Raw genomic sequence first — 6,951 nt, forward strand, 5'->3', positions numbered from 1 at the left:
GAAAATGAATATGATATATATGTTTTTTGTTGCCCTTGAATCGCTACTCCTAGTCTGTAAAATGAGTGGAGTAGAAGTAAGCCTTATACTTATATTAATATTACGTAGAATGTATGTACGTATTTCATCATGGCCTTGTAGAATTATAGAGTTCTGTCTCAAGGGGTGATTTGTATCTCTTCTACCTTTTGATTGTTAGACTACATTTGTATGATTCACAACATCAAAGAGGAAATTGTATTCCATTAACGAACCTTTCATAAAAAAAAAAAAGTCAAATACAGTACAGTAAACTCTTTAGTTATGAGGTATTTCCACAGAGTGGGTAATTTATTTACGCGAGCCTATATTTCAGATATATTTGTCTTTTTTAGCATAGTTTGCAAGAGAATTAATACAAAAGGCCAGAAATAGCACAAGTATCATTCAAAACAAGTTTCAATGACTTATAGCGGTAGTTTCAACTCGTTCAAAAGATCTTCTATGTATCACAACTTTACTATATCATATCTAAAAAGAATGGCAATCACAAATTTTGATCAGATCATAGACACTGAGTTACTGGTGTTTCTTCTCGATTACTCTGACTCTCGAGGCTGTCCTACCCTGATAGTTGGTGAGCTTTAGAGGCGGGTGAGGAAACTGTCTGGCTTGTCGTTCGATCAGAAAGAGGAAAAGTGATATTTTCGAGCGATTGCGAGAGTAAGTGAACAATTTGGGCGGGTAAATGAACCAATAAAGACCTAACCTTCTAAATACGGGACCAACATGTGAAGTTATACTTCCAAAGTCAGAAACTGGACTGTACAGGACGCTGTCGTATGACAAACCGGAAGATTTATTACCAACTGCATCATAAGCTCTTGTGTAAATCAAACGCAAGGAACGGCACCTCCACGATGTAGATCGTTAGGTTAAAGACCTATACATAGAGGAAGTATATGACAAGTTCCTAGATTTATGTAATTATGAGGATATCTCTCTGGTGTGGATGATTCTTCAGGAAACAAACATGTTTGGTGTTTATGTTAAGGAAACCATTTCATTCAGCAAAATGGACTACCTGGAAAAGGACTATACCAGAAATTGTGAAAAACCATGTCATATTTTATAAAAATGCCCAATTGGCAAGAACTTTGAGAATTAAAAAAAAAAAAACCTTCAGTTTTATTTATACCTACATCACAACCAGGTAATTTATTAGAATAGTGAAGGTTTATGTGCTCGAAAAAAAAAGACCAAAAAATAGTTGAAAATCTTATTTACATTTCCAAGCATTGGGTTCCATTGAAAGAATCACTGCCCTTGACTCTTACATCGCTTAACATCCACACCCGCGCTGGTTCCCACAAATAAAAGAAGATCCACTAGTTCACACATGAAATGATCTATTTTTTTCCGTTACTCCGTAAGAATGCGTAGTTACATAAAATTTTGCAGAGTTTTCCAATGATTTTTTACGTCACGAGGGTGATATTTGAGTTTCAAATAGCTAAGGGTTTCTTATGGATCCGTCAAAATCTGGTTTTAAGGACCAGACGGTGTAAATAAAAGAGGGAAGGGGTGGATGGATTTTGGATCCAGGTTGACTACTAAGCTTGACGGGGCCCTATACTATGATAACTATAATATTTCTTAAGCCAGGGATTCCCAAAACTTTACTATGCCAAACCCCTCTGCATTCTTCAAATTGTCAGTGTTTCCATGTAGGTTCTTTGTTTCTTTTATACATATTCTAAAACTACACAGGATTTACATGTCTAGTTAATGTATTACAGTGTACATGAATAGGTGGATAATAATTATTTATTTTGAATTGATTTCACATTTGAAGAGAATATTCTTTATTTATGTGATGTTTCAAGTCATATAAAACAAGAACTTTTATTTCAAAATAACACACATTAATATGTGTACTTCATGAACACTTTATTGCTACAATACTACATTGTCTGATATTCCCAAGCATAAAGGTCATTTTAATTATCTACATAATATAAAAAAGAATGGAACAAACTGTTTCCGGTTTTTTGTTTTTGGATCTCACAAGAGTGTGTTATCAATTATGATCTATTAGCGGTAGTCCCTGACATTGCTCTGAGTAATCATATAAATTTTACTTTAATAAAATAGAAAATCACTCCCTAAAATCCTCAGCTTTACACCCCATTTTTCATGAGCACACTCCTGTGTAACTACTCAATACTTGTATCAATTCATATGAAGTGTTCTCTCCTCAAGAATAATAATAAAAGTATGAGAAAAAAAATAATATGATGTGATAAGTAGAGGTGAATTGTTTTTAAGGAAAAAAAGAGCATGATGAAAAGACGGGTGCGCAAGGAGAAGGAGTGAGCACAAAATATGATACTACTGAATTAAGACCTTTGTTAATATCAGCTCCCTGGTATATGATTTTGGGGGGGAGAACCTTCAACATTTAAAATAGCTTTTGTACAGGGAAAATATTATAATTACGTTTAAATGATTTATTATGTATTTTTAAAACCAGTTGCACTAAAGATAAACGAAATTGCTGATGTCAGAGGGAAACGTTAACAACACAAAGAACTAATATTGAATAATGAACAGAAAAGAAGAAAGAGCACTCGCAACATCCATTTTTCCTTTTTTAAGTATAGTTTTTTTCAATACAAATTACTTAACTCTAGTGATATGTAGTTTTGTCTCTCGTGCGCTCACTAAAAAAATAGTGATCCCTCTCTGCTAAATACAAAACTTCTTGGAGAGTTTATTCATATTTAAATACCAAAGTTTATATTTTATTCAAATCTTAACATATATTGAAAATGTGGATGTATACATAAGATATAACAAAAATTAACAAAGACATTGCTGCATAATCGATGCTACCTACACATGTTTGCAATATTTAATAAATACAACAACACTGTTATTTATTAAACCAAAGTATGTTTTTGATATACATCAAGGAGCACTTTATACAGTGCACCCTGTTATTGTTTTTCATATAGATTCATTTTTTCTGTATACATAAGTATCATACTATAAAATTTAGTTTTTACTAATAATGTTATGTTTTCCCTGCTTTTTTGAGTCATTTATATTTTTCATTTGTTACAAGTCATTATCGACCTTATTATCGATCTCATTTCTCGAAATAATATCCAAACTTTTTTAAACATATATTAATTATTTAGTGCGCATAGCCATGTTTGTTATGGACTAATGTATTCGTCTATATATGTTGTTCCATGCCTTGTTAGTGTATCCCATGCCTATGAATATATATATGTGGTAGAATAAACACCAACCAATGATTTTAAACAAAACTGTTTCAGTAAATAAATCTTTATAGAGAACCTCATTCTAGGTTAATTGTAGGTATTTAAGTACTAATGTTTGGCCGGAAGTGAGTGCATAAAAAACACACATTTTTCAGCCATATTTAACTTAATATAGGACGGATAAAGCCTTTTGATCAAACATTTTAATATTTAATTAACCTTTTACCCTTTGTTGTGAAATAAAATTCTTGCAAACAAAGGCCCTGTAACTAAAAAGAATAACTGTTCCATTTTAAATACGTTTTTGTTTGTTGCAAAAAGTAAACTTTTAAAGTAGCGTTTCTTGAACTATGAGAATAGTCAGGTCCAATAACAAATTTATTTGTCTATTAACTATTACTAAGCAAGACTAAACTTGTGGTACCTCTGCAAACGAAGTTGGACAGAGTTATTGTTTTGCCTCTGCTTGTTTGTTTGTTAGTCGCCAGGATTAAGGCAAAAGTTACAAATCAATTTTGATCAAACTTTTTACAAAGATTATTTATTAAATTTTGAGAGGTCGAGGTCAAGGTAACACAAAACATATAAAGGGCATAATCGACACCAGCTTTGGAACAAATTGAAATTCATAACTCTATGTTACATGTGCTCTACCAAATCCCCATTCTTGGCCAATATAGTTTTGGTTATCTCATGAATTGATTTGACATTTAAAAGTTTGAGGTGCACTGTTCTGGAGATATTTTATATTATTCAAGGCCGGGTTTCCCAAAGAAATACGGAGACCTACATTAATGATTGTGGTTTTTTGTTTCGTTTTCTTAGACATTTTTAAGATGTTATTGTGCAATAAATGTCATTTATTTTAAATATCTACAATAGGTATTTGTGTCTTTCTTTTTTATAACTCTATGCAACAAAATTCAGGTCCTGGAACGCCCACCAGTTGAAACTCACATTTATCATTGTCATTTACAAAAATATCATATCAACTTTCAGCCAACATAGGCTTTGCCTTTAGAACCTCCTTTAAAAAATCACGTTTTTAGAGTAATATTTCGATTCAGAGCCATATTTCAAAGTAAAGGATTCATTTATTTTAAAATAAAAGGTAAAGTCAATTGATGGAACAATTACAAAATGCAAAAAAATTATGATACCTTGATTAAAATACCTAAAAAATGTGCCTAATCATACAAAGGTCAAGTAAAAGAAAGGATATTATTTGGAAGCAAATATTATTTTCAATGGATTATTATACAGCTTTAACTTAAGAATAAACTTTAAATTACAATTTCACTTCAATTTTACTACGGAATATTGAATAAATAAACAATAAAAAAGGTTGCAAAATAACTTCAAAAATTAATTACAATATAAATATAATTATGTCGATTTGATTGTAATTATACTCAAAAAAGTGATCTTTTAAAAGACTTTAAATGCCAAACCTATGTCAGGTGAAAGTTTTAATGGTCATTTTTGTGCTCTACGACTTAAATATCAATAATAAAGTTGTGGTTTCAGACGGGGAGGAAAAATGCTATTGCAAAGTATAATCAAGTGCGAGGCCTTAAGCCAGTCCTTACAAAGTTCCCCAATAAAATGGATCCCACTACCACTGTATACTACATGCACAAAGTAGGCGCCCAAAACTTAAATTAATTACGATTGTGTCAGCGTTATTTTTATCAATGAAGTTTCATAAAGCAAACAGCTAAAAAAAGGATTTTCGATTTATCACACGTCTCTTAGTCAAAAAAATTGGAGCAAAACACACAAGCCAACACTTTTTCGATCTTTTTCGTGCAGTGTCCGTGTCAAGAACGCTGCAGAGACATTTGACAACTTATGTAGCAACACTTTAGCTAAATTCTGGCCTACTTTCATGTTGCCCTCTTCCAGTAATGACCTACACCGCCTGGACTTTGCAGTTTGGAGTTTATTGGAAAAGAATGTCTGATGCAAATATTATCCAAATTTAGATTGGTTCTTGGCTGCCATCACGTCAGCGTGGTACGCCATGGGCATGGCCTTAATTGTCAAGAGCTGCCAATCGACAACGGCGTGTCGAGGCTGATATTACTTATAAAAGAGGACTTATTGAATAAAAAATATATAGCCTAATATGGTATTTAAACATGGACCAAAAATGGTTGTCATTGGTCTTTTCTTGATTCCATAAAAATCACCTTTTTCGTATTTTAGACATGCTACCACAAGTTTCGGGTCCCCACTCTGTAGATTAGGCGACATCACAAACAAAATATTACAGTTCTAGAAAACTCTAAAGCTTCAAAATATAAACTCTTATAGTAATGGATTGGTTCGGAACTAATCACCCAATCTATCCTTTTTACTGGAAAGTTTTACGTAAGTCGTATTTTTTTTTTTTTTTAAATAAAAAAATTTTAAATAATTAACTTTACAAAATATATATATTTTTGAAAATATTGACTTTTTATTTTATATATCTTTTTCCAAAAGAAAGAGAGATAAACGATTACGTTCCTCTTGCAAATCCTAATTAATTTAGAAAATAAATATACCTTAGGTAAAAATTACTTATACCTATTTAATTTCAATTAATATCCTACTTATAACTACTCAATATGGGTTGGTTGAATTGATTTAGTAAATAAAATGTAAGTTGAAACGTTATTTCATCTCTGATTGAAACACAGAGACTTCAGTTCAATGAAATTCAATTAACGATAACATTTTTATCTATTTATTTTTTGCAAGGAACCGTCATACATGAGGAATTTTTCACATCATAAAAATTCTTGATTACAAAATGTCATACCTATACATGTAGAATTTGCCGATATAAACATTCAAATGTTCTTTGTATCAAAGATATATCGAATATAAGGATCCACGGATTACCCAGGTTTAGGAAGGGTATAGCCTCTCCCCTTAGAATACAACATTTGAAAGAATTCAATGAATTTCTAAATAATTTACCCTTATTTCTCCGTAATATCAAATGATAGAGAAATCAAAATTAACAATTATTATTAAACAAACTTCTTTATCAGAACATAGAAAAACGAAATGTAGGGCAAAATAAATTGTATGTCACTTCTTAACGCGGGAATGAGTTATAATGATATCACAAACATCTTGCCCTGCTCCATAGGTTTCATTACCAAGAATAAAAAGCTAGAAGACGACAACAAGTGCCTTGAGAGGAAGCCATGAAGTGGTGGGGAAAACAAGAGAAGGGGAGTGAACCTGGACTTTTTGAAATAGAATGCCAGCTTATTTGATGTCGAAAGAGCAGACCAGGGGCGTTTGCACGATTATATTTTGAGGGGAGATTTTTTTTGCATTTTTTATGAGAAAATAAAAACAAAAAGTAAAATTTTCTGAAATTTTTTTCAAAATCCATACTATAAAAAAAACAAATTACAAAAATACATTTTAAAAGATTTATTTATGGGGAAAAAATCAAAAGTCTATAGACACTCATAGAAAATTGAATTTTTTTAAATTTATTTGAACAAAATTTCAAATATTAATTTTTTGAAAAAGTTTCATAACTCCACGAGTATTCACAAAAAATTTAATTGGAGACAGTGGTATTTCCTTGGGTGAAGAGTAATTATCCAAGGGCAATTATGTTGTCTGTCAAAACTCTGCCCCGGCCATAAAGCACACAAAACTCTAGAGTCGTGTG

This window comes from Lepeophtheirus salmonis, chromosome 10 (genome assembly GCF_016086655.4).
Source record: "Lepeophtheirus salmonis chromosome 10, UVic_Lsal_1.4, whole genome shotgun sequence".
Taxonomy (NCBI): Eukaryota; Metazoa; Arthropoda; class Copepoda; order Siphonostomatoida; family Caligidae; genus Lepeophtheirus; species Lepeophtheirus salmonis.